This window comes from Cimex lectularius, unplaced genomic scaffold, assembly GCF_000648675.2.
Source record: "Cimex lectularius strain Harlan isolate CLEC.00 unplaced genomic scaffold, Clec_2.1 scaffold285, whole genome shotgun sequence".
Lineage (NCBI taxonomy): Eukaryota > Metazoa > Arthropoda > Insecta > Hemiptera > Cimicidae > Cimex > Cimex lectularius.
The window spans coordinates 316,903-334,814 of record NW_019392999.1 but is presented as its reverse complement, the minus strand read 5'-3'; positions in this window follow the sequence as shown (position 1 = coordinate 334,814).

Genomic DNA, 17,912 nt, shown 5'->3' with positions numbered 1-17,912 from the left:
AAAGGGCCGGGGCGAGCGAGGGCGAGACCAGCTGTACGGATAAATTAATAATTGGCACATATAGGGAGTGGCTTTTGTGGTATGCAATAATGAAGAGAGACGCGTGTGCTACTTAGGAAAAGAGTTAATACAGGAGTCCATTATTGACTTGTATGCAAGCACAATGCGTTTGGCGACAAACGTCCAACCACTAATCGCTCGCACGTGCGGAACATCCGCTGTATATTATCTACGCCAACCCCGGTGGAAAAGATAAAACTGGTCCCATTCTCAGACCTATCAACGCTTCTCCTCGTGTATTTATCCTCGCAACTGTAACGAATCACGACTGACTATTTTATATACTCCATGACAGGATAGCCGTATATTGTTCCGCGAAAAATTCAGTTTTATATCACAAAAAAACCATTATCAATAAATTTTTAAAGAATATTAAGGAAAAAACCTTTATAAATCTCAGGCTTACAAAAGATTTCAAGTTAGAAGGATTTTAAGTTCCAGCCAGTTTCAGACCCTTTCGTTCCCTTAGTTAACGACAAATGGCCTTTGTTAAGTAAAACGGTGAGTCTTGTATCCAATATGTCGAAAAACGCACACCCATGAAGACAGGGAAAATGATTTACTACCGGTGAAAAGCTTAAAAACAGAGAAGGGCATTCACACCAGTCTGTGGGATTCGGGGCCATTGAACCCTTACAAAATAAATAAACATCTATGTAAAAGCACCAAATCTATTTAAATTAAATCACAAGTAAAATGGGCTACATAAAAAACAAAAACAGAGAAATCTATAGGGCGTTTAATTAATTAATTCGTCTGATTCCACCAGTTCTTACTGATTTTTAATTTTACTAGTGTTCTTTTTTTTAAATTAAATTCTCATCTTGAAACTATTCTTTTTCAAATATCTAGAAAAAATAGTAAAATGAAATTTTATTAATGAAGTAATCAGAGGAATATTAGAACTAATTATTCAGAAATCGTGAGATGCGGTCTAGTGTGATGTAGGTTTCAGAAAAACATTATCTTTATCGTGCCAACGTTTCGATCTTTATTGAGATCAACTTCAGCGCTCAAAGAGTTTGTCTTCTGTGTAATTGTGCATTTCTTGCGCACTCTCAACACGACACGCAAGAATGGCACAATTACACAGAAGACAAACACTTTGAGCCCTGAAGATGATCTCAATAAAGATTGAAACGTTGGCATGATAAAGAAAATGTTTTTCTGAAACCTACATCACACCAGACCGCATCTCACGATTTCTGAATAATTATCGATTAACGGTCACTAATCACCACACATTAGAACTAATGCTGGTATTAGTTATAACTGTAGTTTATCCTGGTACAGAAATTAGAGAAGAAGGAAGGTACAACAAGAGAGATAGATAGTTAGTTAGTTAGAGAGAGAGAGAGAGAGAGAAAATAAAATTTTATTAATGAAGAGAGACATAGAACTAATCTTATTATTTATTATAACTATAGTTTATCATGATAGAGAGCAAAAAAAATGCATGTACAAAAAAAGAGAATGTGAAAGGTAGATAGAGATAAATAAATAAAGATAGATAGAGCGATAGAGTGATAAAGATAGATAGATAGGTAGAGATTAAAATAGATAGATAGAGATAAAAATAGATTGATAGAGAGAGAGATAAAAATAGAGAGATAGAGAGAGATAAAGGTAGATAGATAGAGATAAAATCTGTAGCTAGTGAGAGATAAAGATAGATGGATAGAGAGATAAAAATAGTCAGATAGAGAGAGATAAAAATGGATAGATAGAGAGATAAAGATAGATATGTACATAAGTAAATAAAATTTTATTAACGAAGAAGAGTTCTATTACTAATTTTATTATTAGTGATAATTGTAGTTTATCCTGACAGAGAGCAAAACAAAGTACAAGTGCAAAAATGAAGAGAAGGAGAAATGTAAATAGTGATAGATAAACATATATATATATATATATATATNTGCGGTCTGGTGTGATGTAGGTTTCAGAAAAACATTTTCTTCATCGTGCCAATGGTTCGATTTTCATTGAGATAATCTTCAGGGACCGGGATTTACAAACATTGTTTAAATTTAACAAATACATGCAGGATGTAGAAAAAATCATTGTATAAATTCACTTTTTTCCAATTTCCTCTCTTATTCTTCTTCTTTTATTTCCAATCATACTTAAAAAAAACTATTTTAACTAATTTAAGTTAAATTAACAATATGGAGGATTGTATTAAGGAGTTAGCGACCGATTTTCGGACCAAAAACATCCTATATTCAATTTTATTTTATTAAACTACAACATTTATGCAATTGGTCCCATGAGATTACAAGCTATATAAGTTTTTTACATAAATTTTGGAAAGTTGTGAATAAAAAATTATTCGTATTAAGGTTTGATGAACTTAAGTCTCTTCGTACCTTGTAGTGTTATGTATGAAGTATTATTTATTCAATTCTTTCACCTATTTCTAAACCTCTTTCAAGAAATTCTTTCCCAACTAAAACATCTATATGAACTCCCTACTACACGATGTAGAGATGTGCAACGTTTTTAGGGGGTGAATTGGGCGGCAAATGAAAATCAAAAAATTACTTTTGCTGAGAAGTTTTTCACCTTTCTGTACACTTTTCTACAAACCCTTCATCATATCGAAACAAATTTTTTTTAAAAATTTGTAGAACAATAATAGGAAAATAATAGCAAGGATCAATTCCTTTAAAAAATACCCAGGATTGAAGATATATAATATATATTTAATTTTTTTAATGAAAAAATGTCGTTTTCCTTTAACTTTAGATTTATGCCAAGAAATTCGTTATTTTTAAAAACCTTTAGTTACCAGTTTGTAGTATATTAAGAAGAAACAAAAAAAAAAAGATTGTAATAGATTTTGAGAGAATGATACCAAAAAATGGCAACTATTGGACCATTCTTTGAACAATTAAATCTTGAAAAATCGCTCAAATACGGTCAAATGTTGGCATAATATTACGGTTTAATGTACAGACTCTCATAAAAAATAAATACGTATCAATACTAAAATTCGTTTTCTACAAGTGAAATGAAATAAGAAAAACAGCTGTATTTTGTCCTTATGGAAAAAATCATAGTATAAATTCACTTTTTTCCACATCCTACATGTATTTGTTAATTTTAAACAATGTTTGTAAATCCCAGGCCCTGAAGATGATTTCAATAAAGATCGAAACGTTGGCACGATAAAGATAATGTTTTTCTGAAACCTACATCATACCAGACCGCATCTCACGATTTCTGAATAACCAATACCAATTTTTTTTCAAAATAAACTATTTTTGGGATACTTTAGTTGAAGAGTCTTTTCGTTTTGGTAAATTTTTATATATCTAATCTCATTTAAGTATAAGATACAGCAGTTTTTCTTTTTTTCATTTCACTCGTAGTGAACGATTTTTAGCATTGACACGTATTTATTTTTTATGAGACTGTACATTTTTTGAAACATTAACCCGTAATAGAGAGAGAGAGAGAGAGAGAGAGAGAGAGAGAGAGAGAGAGAGAGAGAGAGAGAGAGAGAGGGAGAGAGAGAGAGAGAGAGAGAAGAGAGAGAGAGAGAAGAGACAAGGTGAAAGACGTAGAAAGAGAGAGTTTGTTATAAAAAATAATTTTTTTTTTAATTTTAAGTTCAATCTTTTTGACTGAAGTTACACGTATTCACAGTGTGACATGGTAAAACTAGCACCTACCTACCATGCACTTCTTATGTAAACGTTTTTACATGCATAGTAGTGTAAATTAGTGATGACTGGAACTAAGTAAAAAAAAAGAAAGAAAGAAATTTTGTAGCCATTTAAAAAGAAAAATATTCTGCTTACAAAATTTGTTTATTATAATGACTTTACGTCGTGAAATATTATAAAATGTCTCTTTATTTATTAATATTATGTATATATATATTTCACATATAACATTTAAACAAACTTTTGCGGTTTAGAGCTTATTAACTGGTACTCCTTTCTCGCAGAAGAATGGCCATTGACACGCGTTGGGTAGAAAAATAAGGAATTATTCTGAATTGTGTCCTGAAGGGCAAAACCGGAGAGGAAACACGGGATTGTAAAAGTTCTTGAGTTACTTTTAGCCGTGTGTCAGGTTGCTCCACAATGCTGCACATCAAAGAAGATTACAGGGGCCTAACTAGATTAGTCTAAGCCTTGTGGTTAAGGTTACATCCTCACTTCCTCCTCTGAACAAATCGGTCGCACCTTGTGTGCATCGAATGAACAAAAAAAAACACTGAAAAGCCGTGAAAAGCACAGGGAAATACCGAAGAAGGCTTAATTCCTGTTGCGGATATATCCCACTTAAAACGGTAAACGGGTTTAATCGCGGTAATTGCACTAAACAGTAAGTACAACCCAAAAGGGGGCACAACAAGGTTTTTGATTTACGACCAGTACCAATTGGCCTGCTGGCAAGAAGCTCGACCACCCCCGATATGGCATGAATCCTCGAGTCATTCAACCCGGAAGCCCTTCATTCATAAAAATGCTTCCCGGCAATGAATTATAAGATCCTGTATAATGGCAAATCCTTTTCAATCTAAACCCATTAAACGTGAAATTAAAAGCGATATCAATCTTCGTAATGTTCTTATTAAAATTAAGTAATACAACAGTACATTATACTTACCATCAGCTTCTGAAAACAACTAGCAGCACTTTTAAGTTTTAACATTATTTAAAATATGATAGATATTAAGCTTTATTTATCGAGGACTTGATTTATTGATGCCACATTTACTTAGAATCTTTATTTTATTTAGCCTCTCGCCTACAATTACGAACTACAGCTAGTCTTTTTATCTTTAGATAAGTATTTCATTACGGATTCATTTCATGTCGGTTACCCCTCCTATTGTCGAGTTGTCAGGAAGATAAGGCAATTACGATTTAAGGGGAGACCGGCTCAATCGGAGCTTGGTGTTCGCACTCCAGTGAACCTCCAGGGCCCCCCGTCGACATTGGGGTAGGAGAGGTTCGAGAGGGTCCCTCCCTTTGGAAATTGGGGTAATCTCCGGGGTTTTACACCTCGAGTAACTCTGAACGATTTCTAAGTAGGGTTTTTGTCACCCCTGTAAAGGGTTGGGCGATAATCGTCTCACATCCTACACAGAAGATCCATTTTAAATACATTTTTCTATAAGTATTTAAATTGTATAACCAGCCGTGATTTTCGCTGAATTTTAATATAAAAACCCTTTTATCCTTCGTTTCATTATGTCAAATTTTTTCACAGATCCATCTGTGTGGTGATTAGAAACCGTTAGTCGATGATTATTCAGAAATCGTGAGATGCAGTCTGGTGTGATGTAGGTTTCAGAAAAACATTTTCTTCATCGTGCCAATGGTTCGATTTTCTTTGAGATCATCTTCAGGGACCGGGATTTACAAACATTGTTTAAATTTAACAAATACATGCAGGATGTAGAAAAAATCATTGTATAAATTCACTTTTTTCCAATTTCCTCTCTTATTCTTCTTCTTTTATTTCCAATCATACTTAAAAAAAACTATTTTAACTAATTTAAGTTAAATTAACAATATGGAGGATTGTATTAAGGAGTTAGCGACCGATTTTCGGACCAAAAACATCCTATATTCAATTTTATTTTATTAAACTACAACATTTATGCAATTGGTCCCATGAGATTACAAGCTATATAAGTTTTTTACATAAATTTTGGAAAGTTGTGAATAAAAAATTATTCGTATTAAGGTTTGATGAACTTAAGTCTCTTCGTACCTTGTAGTGTTATGTAATAATGAAGTATTATTTATTCAATTCTTTCACCTATTTCTAAACCTCTTTCAAGAAATTCTTTCCCAACTAAAACATCTATATGAACTCCCTACTACACGATGTAGAGATGTGCAACGTTTTTAGGGGGTGAATTGGGCGGCAAATGAAAATCAAAAAATTACTTTTGCTGAGAAGTTTTTCACCTTTCTGTACACTTTTCTACAAACCCTTCATCATATCGAAACAAATTTTTTTTAAAAATTTGTAGAACAATAATAGGAAAATAATAGCAAGGATCAATTCCTTTAAAAAATACCCAGGATTGAAGATATATAATATATATTTAATTTTTTTAATGAAAAAATGTCGTTTTCCTTTAACTTTAGATTTATGCCAAGAAATTCGTTATTTTTAAAAACCTTTAGTTACCAGTTTGTAGTATATTAAGAAGAAACAAAAAAAAAAGATTGTAATAGATTTTGAGAGAATGATACCAAAAAATGGCAACTATTGGACCATTCTTTGAACAATTAAATCTTGAAAAATCGCTNTTGCCGCTCAATTCACCCCCTAAAAACGTTACACATCTCTTCATCGTGTAGTAGGGAGTTCATACAGATGTTTTAGTTGGGAAAGAATTTCTTGAAAGATGTTTAGAAATAGGTAAAAGAATTGAATAAATAATATTTCATACATAACACTACAAGGTTCGAAGAGACGCAAGTTCATCAAACCTTAATACGAAGTATTTTTTATTCACAACTTTCTAAAATTTATCTTAAAAATTTCTATAGCTTGTAATCTCATGGGACCAATTGCATAAATGTTGTAGTTTAATAAAATAAATTTGAAAATAGGATTTTTTTGCTCCGAAAATCGGTGGCTTATTCCTTAATACAATCCTCCATATTGTTAATTTAAATAAAATTAGTTAAAATAGTTTTTTTAAAGTATGATTGGTTTTAAAAGAAGAAGAATAAGAGAAGACAATTTTTGCATGTTGTTAAAACGCTAACTTTGCAAGACGTAAAGTCAAGCTGTAAGATCAGATTGCTAGTTTATTTAATAAATTAATTTTTTTATAAGATAATTGTATTTCTTAGTGTACTTGTAATCATCCAAAAAAATTTACAAGTTTTTGTTAAGAAAATTAATTTTATAAGACAGTATGAAGGCTTTGAGGAATTGTGACAAATCTTTATGTATTGATTATTCGGAAATCGTGAGATGAGGTCTGGTGTGATGTAGGTTTCAGAAAAACATTTTCTTTATCGTGCCAACGTTTCGATCTTTATTGAGATCATCTTCAGGGCCGGGGATTTACAAACATTGTTTAAATTTAACAAATAATGTAGGATTATTTAAATTAACAATAATAAGTGATACAAATTTAACAAAAAAAGTGAATTTGTTCGATACAAAAAATATTTTTTATATTCGTAAAAAATAAAGTACGCAGAAAACAAACACTTTTGAGTGAGTAGAAATACTTTGATTGAATATAAAAAATATTTTTTGCATTGTTAAATTCAATTTTTTCCACATCCTACATGTATTTTGTAAATTTAAACAATGTTTGTAAATCCCGGGCCCTGAAGATGATCTCAATAAAGATCGAAACTTTGGCACGATAAAGAAAATGTTTTTCTGAAACCTATATCACACCAGACCGCATCTCACGATTTCTGAATATTCATCGACTAACGGACACTAATCACCACATATTTATGTATTGAAAGATGAGATCTGTCAACTACAGCATACAGATGNACGTAAAGTCAAGCTGTAAGATCAGATTGCTAGTTTATTTAATAAATTAATTTTTTTTCATAAGATAATGGTATTTCTTAGTTTAATTGTAATCATCCAAAAAAATTTACAAGTTTCAGTTAAGAAAATTAATTTTATAGGACAGTATGAAGGCTTTGAGGAATTGTGACAAATCTTTATGTAATGATTATTCGGAAATCGTGAGATGCGGTCTGGTGTGATGTAGGTTTCAGAAAAATATTTTCTTTTTCGTGCCAAAGTTTCGATCTTTATTGAGATCATCTTCAGGGATTTACAAACATTGTTTAACTTTAACAAATACATGTAGTATGTGGAAAAAAGTGAATTTAACAATGCAAAAAATATTTTTTATATTCGTAAAAAATAACGTACGCTGAAAACAAAAACTTTGAGTGAGTAGAAATACTTTGATTGATTATAAAAAATATTTTTTTCATTGTTAAATTCAATTTTTTCCACATCCTACAAGTATTTTGTAAATTTAAACAATGTTTGTAATTCCCGGGCCCTGAAGATGATCTCAACAAAGATCGAAACGTTGGCACGATAAAGAAAATGTTTTTCTGAAACCTATATCACACCAGACCGCATCTCACGATTTCTGAATATTCATCGACTAACGGACACTAATCACCACATATTTATGTATTGAAAGATGAGATCTGTCAACTACAGCACACAGATGCACAACACAAACACAAAAAAGAAAATTCTTCTGGCCGTCTTGGCCGACCAATATTAAGCCGTTTTATTAGAAAGTCGTGCTTAAGAGATTGGATATAAATGTATGAACTATTGATACAAAAGGCAGATCACGTCGATATTTAGAAAGTAAGCTAATTGGTCTCATTCTCTCTTTTAAAACGTTTCTCTTCATCACAGTGCATTCAAATTTGTCTGTTGGTTCGATTAAAACTGAACTAGTTCGGGAGAAATCGTCCGGTCACAACTGGGACAAAGGGGCTCTTTGAGATCTCGCGGCGTGACCTCTCTCTCACAGCGACGTCCAGCAATATATCACCATTATGAACAGCGGTCTGAACAACATTTCACTTAGTTTATACGCATCTGTCCACAAATCCTACACCCTTGGCGTCCCCTCGGATTCGCACCCCGGCGGACAAATATTTATGGGGCCGTTTGGTCATTATCCCCATTCCACCAGGTGTTCTACAAAGGGCATTTTTCGGAACTCAGTTCTAAACGTTATCTGTTTATTTCCATGTACTGATGTTTTCAAATGATATATTTTTTTACCGCCTGTTGATCTAGTTTTGATAAATTTTATTACGTACAATTACATGTCATCTATACTATATCGGCTTAGAACTTTAGATGTAATAAACGATTACACTTAAAAACAAAATAGTTAATTAACGAAACAAGCCGTTTGTAATAACGGGCTTAAAGGCCGGATACATATTTTCCGGGCGGGCGGTCACGGACTGATGGGCCGTTTCGCTGTGTAACCCTTTTGTGATCGTGGAGGATGACGCGCTCTTGACACTGTAACAATTAAAATAGAAGGCTACACCTGGGGGTTGAAAGTCTACAGATGTGCCTCGAATGGCTGAAAAGAGGTGTCTTCGACGGCCTTGTCAAAAGGAAGCCATTCCATCCTCTTAAGCACGCATCGGTGGCCACCCATAGGAGCAGGACCATCCACCATAAATGGATTACCGAACTGTTACACAGCCGTTTATGAGGCTTATATTGCCGGGTAAAATCCTCTTTCTAATAAATCCTCTCTCATCCTGAATAACTGAAGTATTTGTCTAATAAGCACTAATCACATCAGCATGAAAAATATAGTTATTTTTATCTGGGGATGAATCTTTAACTTGGACGTTCTCACAAACAGATCTCTTAAATAATAAAAACTTATAAAATATTTTGTCAATTAATTAAACTTTATGTAAGGTATTGGTTGAGGTAAAGTTAGTGTCACGAGCGGGATTCGAACCCACGACCTTCGGCTAATACGCCGCTGCTCTAACCACTTGAGATATTGTAACTTCGATCCACTCGGACACCAATTCCCCATCTAAACCTTCAAAATTTGAAAGGTTGCAGGTTGAGATGGGAAATTGGTGTCCGAGTGGATCGAAGTCACGATACCTCAAGTGGTCAGAGCAGCGGCATATTTAGCCCGAAGGTCGTGGGTTCGAATCCCGCTCGTGACACTAACTTTACCTCAACCAATACCTTACATAAAGATTAATTAATTGAAAAAAGTTAATTGGTCAATCGTAACACACACTCTAATGGACCTATAACATATACTCTCATTACAACATAAATTTTCTACATTTAAAAAATTACCTGTCTGCATATTTTCGCCTTAAAATTACAAAGTTTGCTTAAATTACTGTGCTTGTTGGCAAGAGTTATAGGTTTTGGCCAGTTTCATTATATTTTATTTTTTATTTGAAAATTTACAACAATCCGATGAACGTAAACACTAGTCACTATCTATCACTAGATTCACTAATTTCGTAGTCCGCTTGACCAATTAATATATTACAATTAATTAAGGTTTTTAGTTGAGATAAAAAAGTCAATGGCACGAGCAGGATTCGAACCCACGATCTTCGGCTTGATACGCCACTGCTCTACCATTTGAGCTATCGTGACCTCGATCCACTTGAACACCAACCTTCCATCTCAACCCCACCTTTTGAATTTTCCCTCCTTTTTGCCATTTTTCATGTGCCATGCCAAAAAAATAATATAAAATTCACTAGTTTTCGTGGTCCGCTTGACCAATTAATACCATTCAATTAAGGTTTTTTTTGTTGAGATAAAAAAATCAGTGTCAGTCATCGATACCTCAAGAGGTAGAGCAGCGGCGTACTTAGCCGAAGATCGTGGGTTCGAATCCCGCTCGTGACACTGACTTTTTTATCTCAACTAAAAAAAACCTAATTAATTGATTAACATAAAATGTTTTATGCAATAGAAGAATTATATTTTGTATAATACAACTATATATCAAAACAGGTAATAGACTAACAAAATTTCAACACTTGACAATTTTTATTCTTTAAAATCGATCATCTTTTGTATTTTGACGCATATTTGGTGCATCTGACAGATCATGAACTTCATAGAAGTCAAAACCTCGAAGTTTTCAAGAAGTCGTCCAGCACGAGTCATTAAATGGAGAAGGCTGCGGTTAGCTGCAAAGCTAGGGATATAAGTAGGGAAAGGCACAATAACGATTACTAAGAGCAACAATAGTTATTTTCCGTTTTAATTTTGAGCGATGGAATCAATTTCTTCAGTTTTTAAAACTGAACTTTAAAGGACCTTTTTTCCTGATGTCTTGTTGTTTAAACCAACAGACTTTGAGGCTTTAAAGACTTTTTTACAAATATCTGTTTTACATAACATGTAATCATTTGTCTTCAAATTTAGTTTTATTTAGTGTTCAACAAATAATTTGATTTGAAACCCTATATAAACCCTATATAAAAAAGTTGTTAGATTTCTTCTTGTTGTTTAGACGTTTATGACAAATCAAAACTGCTCTTATAGTACAACAATGTTCGGAAACTACCGGTGACGACGGGTTCAACACCCGGCAGAAGTCACAGAAATCTTACAGTTTCTTTTCTTTTGTTCGGGATTTTTCAAATTTAGCCTCAAATCGGTTCCAAATACGGATGAGCAGGTATGACACAGGATTGAAAACGGAGTTTGTCAGGATAACCCGGATGGCACCGAGTCCAGGGTCTTTGCCCTTGGAAAACCATAAATCCATTTTCTGCCTAACGCTTGGAAAACCGCACGCACTCCCGGCTGGCTGTTTAAACCAAAATATTTATACCCGGGCTGGAAGACCTCCGGCAAAGGCACTTAAACCCCGGCATAAAGCAGTCACCGTCAGCCTTTTATTTATTGGCGGCTGAAGTTCGGGTGTAATCCCAATTAACATTTCCAAAACAAGTTTTTTTTTGAAAGGGTGAATGTTCAGAGGAATGAATCTTACTTGGTCAATCGTTAGGTACACAGTTCCTTGAACCTACAAGTTTTGTTATTTAAACGTATTAGAAAAAATTGTCCTATATTTTTTGAGTCATGAACTTAAAGATTTTCAGTTGGACCCGATAAAAATTAAGCAACATAGTTCCCTGAACCTAGAAGTTTTGTTATTTAAACGTATTAGAAAAAATCCTATATTTTTTGAGTAAGAACTTAAAGGTTTTCAGATGGGCCCCATAAAAAATTAAACAACATAGTTCCTTGAACCTACAATTTTTGTATTTAAACGTATTAGAAAAAAATGCTATATTTTTGAGTAAGAATTTAAAGGTTTTCGTATGGACCCGATAAAAAATTAAGGAACTTAATATATTTATATTATACCTGAAATGTTTTTGACAAATATTACATAATAATAACTAAAAGATAATTCTCCCCTGTTTATGTAATGAATAGACTTGTAAACAATAGACAATATAGACCAGTGCCTCTACCGACTCGGGACAATTTGAGTTTTAATGTACGGAAATTTTGAAAATTACTAGTTTAGATCTTTAGCCAAGTATGTGCCGATTCTCATAGCTTCTGTTCGCCCTGAAATAGCTGAATTTATTTGTCGTACCTCGGGTTATCCGATCCTTAAGCATTTCGTGCTGTTTTTCAATATACCGAAGACCTCACGTTATATAAAATAGATATTTGTGAAAAAGTTTTAAAAGCACAAAGTATGTGGTTTAAAGAACAAGGCATTTGGAAAAATGGTTCCTTAATGTTTACACTGTTTTACAACTGAATAAATTGATTCTATCACTCAAAATAAACCGGAAAATAATTATTATTGCTCTTAGTAATCGTCATTTTGCCTTTCCTTGCTTATATCCCTGGATTTGCAGCTAACCTTTTCCATTTAATGGCTCATGTTTAACGCCTTCTTGAAAACTTCCAGGTTTTGATTTGTATGAAGTTCATGATCTGTCAGAAGCTCCAAGTTTGCTTCAAAATACAAAAGAGGATCGATTTTAAAGAATTAAAATTGTCTTGACTCTTGACCTAGGAAAACTATCAGAAAATTCTTAAATTTACAGCCGTCGCCTCTCCCTTCTTATCTCCTTGACATCGCGCCGTCTAACTATTATCCGTTCTCGTCAATATCTTTCTAGCCAATCTGCTTTTAAAAACACTATTGGTAAACTGTGGTAACTGTGTGGTAAATTTCCCATATGAGACATGGGAAAAAGTTTATCTAGGAACGGCCGGGAAATAGTTACCTATTTGAAATTACGACTTGTATCCTTCGCATTTACCACAGTCAATCGCCTGCCTCTCCCTGCAAGCTCTCATCGAGTCATCTAATTTTTGACTTTTCTCGTCAATAGCATCGTTTTTAAAAATACCATTGGGAAATACAACGACAGGAGATTTTATCTAGAAACTGGAGAGTCATCAAATTCAACTAACTGCAAGACTGAAAAATCGCAAAATTGTCGGAAGATTCTTCGCGTTTACGACAGACAGCCGCTTGCCTCTCCCTGCTTATAACCTTGACATCGCGCCGTCTAATTAATGTCTTATCTTGCCAATAGAACAGTTTTCACAAAGACTCTTGGGTCAAAAAATCGAAAAACTGCCAGAAAATGGCTTTTATGTTAAGGTACTGACTTTTGCAAAAACCTAGTTCAATGTTAACTCATTTTGTTCATATATTCAAGTAATTTCAAAAATTTGATGAAAGTTTGCTTTTATTTATTGAAGCAAATAAATCTTTTGGTTTGTTTTTTATTTTGTTTTTTAATTTTTAAATGTATATAAGATCATAATCCAGGGAAGCGGTCATAGTAAAATAATGTTTTGGAGGAAGGAATGAATGAAATAACTAATGAACTAACAAAAATCAGCGAGGATAGGTCAATAGGTTTATCATCCTGTAGACTACAGGAGGAATTTCACAAACTCGCATCGGCTATCAATCAGAGAATCTTTTTGTTGAAGTGCAGACAGCACAAGGGCCTGAAGATGACCTCAATAAAGATCGAAACGTTGGCACGATAAAGAAAATATTTTTTTAAAACCTACACGAAAAGAAAGAAGAAAATGGGATTCTATTAACAGATTTCAACTACACATGGACACCAAGCAAAGAGCATCATGAAGGACATCGCTAGGAATGGAAAAAAACTTGCATCCGCTATCAATCAGAAGACGCTTTTGTTGAAATGCACGCATTACAAGGCGCTGAAGATGATCTCAATAAAGTTCGAAACGTTGGCACGATAAAGAAAATGGTTTGCTGAAACCTACGTAACACCAGACCGCATCTCACGATCTCCAAATAATCATCAACTAACGGTCACTAATCACCACATATTTGGTATTGGTCTTAATCTCACCTAAAACCATTTTTTTTTATTCCAAACAATATCTCTAAAACTTAGCAAAACTAGAATCTACACTATTTCCCGGTGAATTCTGTCGAATTTCATTGGTAGATGTACGATTTTGAACTCGTAGAGAATAACGAATGCGTTACCTGGGGAATAAATACTTTCAGAGTCGACCCCTGTGAATGCGATAGAAAAAGATGCCACAAAGCGAGAATGCGAAAGGTGTCGGTTTGTTTGATGTGCCTGCGAGGTGGTCCAGGGCGTCAAAGGACACTCATAAATAGATCCGATTGTGTCAGCGACCGTGTCCGATTCTGTTATCAAATACATAAAAGGGAATGGCTTATTTTTCCTGGGGTGGGCAGGCAGGTGTGCTTTGCCATAAGCGGGAGGGTGTTCCGCCATCTTAATCCAAACCACCCCTCTAAACATCCAAGCCCCAGGGTAATACAAATATTTTTAAACAGACCTTTCTCATTTTTTTAATGTCTCATCTATATTGCGGATTTTTATACTGAGTACAAGTCAAAATTTCAAATTTTACGCCTAAGAGAAAAAACGTGAAATTCATTGAAATCACCATAAAAATTAAAATTTAACATATAAAAATGTTTTTCGGTTATTGAAAAATTACAACGTAAAAAATGGCATAAATACTTTCAAGGGAAATATCCCTTAAATTAGCTCAGTTATATAATAATTTGTTTTACTTTATCGATTTTTTGGAAAGACCATCCTCGCTGTTTTAGTCTGTCAGCGAGCCATCTTCAGTGTTCAAACGTGAAAAGACGTAAAATATAATTGCCGTTGAAATCATCACAAAAAATAATATTTGCCATAAAATGGCATTTTTTCAGTTATTCAAAAGTTACAACACAAAATGGTATAACATAAATACTTTCGAGGGAAATAGATTTAAACTTTTTAGTTTTTTGATGGTGTCCATCCTGATTTGGTGGAACTCCATAATAAGATGATGTAGGAAAAAAATATACTCTAAATTAGCTCATTTATATAATAATTTTATTTTACTTCATCGATCATTTTGGTAGGACTATTCTCGCTGTGTTGGTCTGTCAGACGAGTTTCGCCATTTCGCCATCTTCAGTGTTCAGACGTGAAAAGACGTATATTGACGTATTGCCATTGTGATAACCACAAAAATTAAAATTTACCATAAAAGACATTTTTAAGTTCTTCAAAAATAATAACATAAAAGGGAATGACATAAATTCCTTCAATATTTTATTTTTTGATGGTGTCCATCCTGATTCCATCGCTGTTTTAGTCTGTCAGACGAGCCATCTTCAGTGTTCAAACGTGAAAAGACGTAAAATATTATTGCCATTGAGATCAACACAAAAAATAATATTTGCCATAAAAAAGGCATTTTTCAGTTATTCAAAAATTACAACATAAAAGGTAATGACATAAATACTTTCAATGGAAATAGATTTAATTTTTTTACTTTTTTGATGGTGCCTATTCTGATTTGTATAATAAGGTGATGTAGGAAAAAATATACTTTAAATTAGCTCAGTTATATAATAATTTTGTTTTTCTTAATTAATCATTTTGGTAGGACTATACTCGCTGTGTTGATCTGTCCGAGTGTTTTGCCATTTCGCCATCATCAGTGTTCAAACCGTGTGCAAATCAACAGAAATTGTAAAAAGACTTAAGTTTCTGAGAATTATCATCTTATAAACTTACAGAAAAATATGTACGGCAAGATTCGATTAAAACAGTGCCTGATCAATTTTTATCATTAGGAAAAAAGTTCTTTTATTATCGTAATTAAAGTAATTAGGTAACTTTTTCGCAAAGTTGGTTGTTATGGTGCTTAAATATGTGGTTTCTTGTAGTATGAGAGATTCGAAAAATTTTAATTTTTTTTTTGGCCATCCATGTTGCCCATTGAAACTCCATTTTCATTTACTCACTTCATATAAAAGGCTGACTGAATTACTGCACTTCGGTTATAGGACAATTATGAAAGAAGGTATGATGATGATGAGGATAGTAGGAAACGGGTTTTGCATTCCCCAAGCACTGCAGCCGTCTGACTTATTGTTCTATTCTTAGTTACTCAGTTTAGTTGAATTGAGTCGTTTCTTCTTTTATAAAATAATAGGTCATTGACTGTCATTGCAGCAATCCTTCTTGGCATCTTCTGGTTTCTTCCTCACCATTGGATAACAGAAATGAGTTATCGCTGTCATTTACCCAGGTTGTTTAGGTGTTTTCTGTACATGCCAGTTACCGGTATATAACCTATTATTTTTTAGCCTGTGTTATTACCAATTAGAAATTTACCCTAAGCAATACGTTTGTCAGTAGTGTCTTCTCATTGTTGGCGATGTCCTTCAGTATACTTTTAGCTTCGTGTCCATATGTAGTTGCAATTGAGAAGAAAATCGCATCGGCTATCAATCAGAGAACTTTTTTACTGAAATGCAGACAACACATGGCCCTGAAGATGATCTCAATAAAGATCGAAACGTTGGCACGATAAAGAAAATGTTTTTCTGAAACCTACATCACACCAGACCGCATCTCACGATTTCTAAATAAATATCGATTAACGATCACTAATCACCACACAAAAAGCCACATACTTCGGCTAGAAAAACATCCAAGGTTAAGAGATTCTCTCATTCTTAACTGGGCAGATTTTCGTCGTAATAAAATGAATCTTCAAAGAAGATTGTTCTTCTTTTAGAACAAGCTCTACAGTGAGCTAAGCTATTGCTTTAAAACTTGTATTATTATGTTTTCTAACGTAGTAAAGTTTTATTATTAGAAGGATCATCACATTAGATATGTAGAAAAACGTTGAAATCTATTTTCATTCAAAAGTGATCCATAAATAAAGAACATAAGTGAATATTAAGTTATGCTATGGGCTTACTAAAAAGACACGTAGGGTTTTGATCGCTTTAACAAGGTGAACGATAGAAATGTATCTCTTAAGGGGCCCTTATTTATTTTCAATTAGGAAAGGGGTGAAATTCCATAAGGTAAACACGGGGGTTGTTATTCATGAAAGGAGTCCGCCCCTCTGTACACGCCGAGGGGAAAAAGGCGAAAGGAATAAAAAAATATAAAAAAACAGACGACTTGATTTCAATATTCGACGTCAATCGGAGTGAACGGGGCAAGCCCATTGTGATACAAGTATCCACCTTTTTATGTCGACCCTTCACGTCCTTTGTTCGCCGTTATGAGAAGGGTGTGCGACCTATGTATCAGCGCGGGGGGAGGGAAACATTATGTATGGTAAACATAGCTTGTCCGAGAAATCTGTTTATATTGAAATTTGAACCGTTACCCGGTTTCGCAGATTAACATCTTGCTTCACCGGCTGTTTACTACGGTACTATCTCGAAATCCTTATCCTATAATGTAGTCCCGTAGAACGATCTTTTGGTGTCATAATAACCTCAGATGCTATAAAAAACGGTCAAGACCTAAAAAAAGAAAATAACTAAGTAACATTGAACTTAATAATCCTTCCAAACTTAACCTTAAGGTTTTTAGTTGAGATAAAAAAGTCAGTGTCACGAGTGGGATTCGAACCCACGATCTTCGGCTAGATACACCGCTGCTCTACAGCTTGAGCTATCTTCACCTCGATCCACTCGGACACTAACTTCCCATCTCAACCTCAATATGGCAAAAATGAGGGAAAATTCAAAAAGTGGAGTTGAGTTGGGAAGATAGTGTCCGAGTGGTTCGAGGTCACGATAGTTCAAGTGGTAGAGCAGCGGCGTATCTAGCCTAAGATCGTGGGTTCGAATCCCGTTCGTCCCACTGACTTTTTTTATCTCAACTTAAAACCTTAATTATTTGAAACATATTAATTGGTCAAGCGGACCACGAAAACTAGTGAAATTATTATATACCCTTATATGTTTAGCGGTCATAACTCATAACCACGTGGGAAACACATTCGATTTTTAT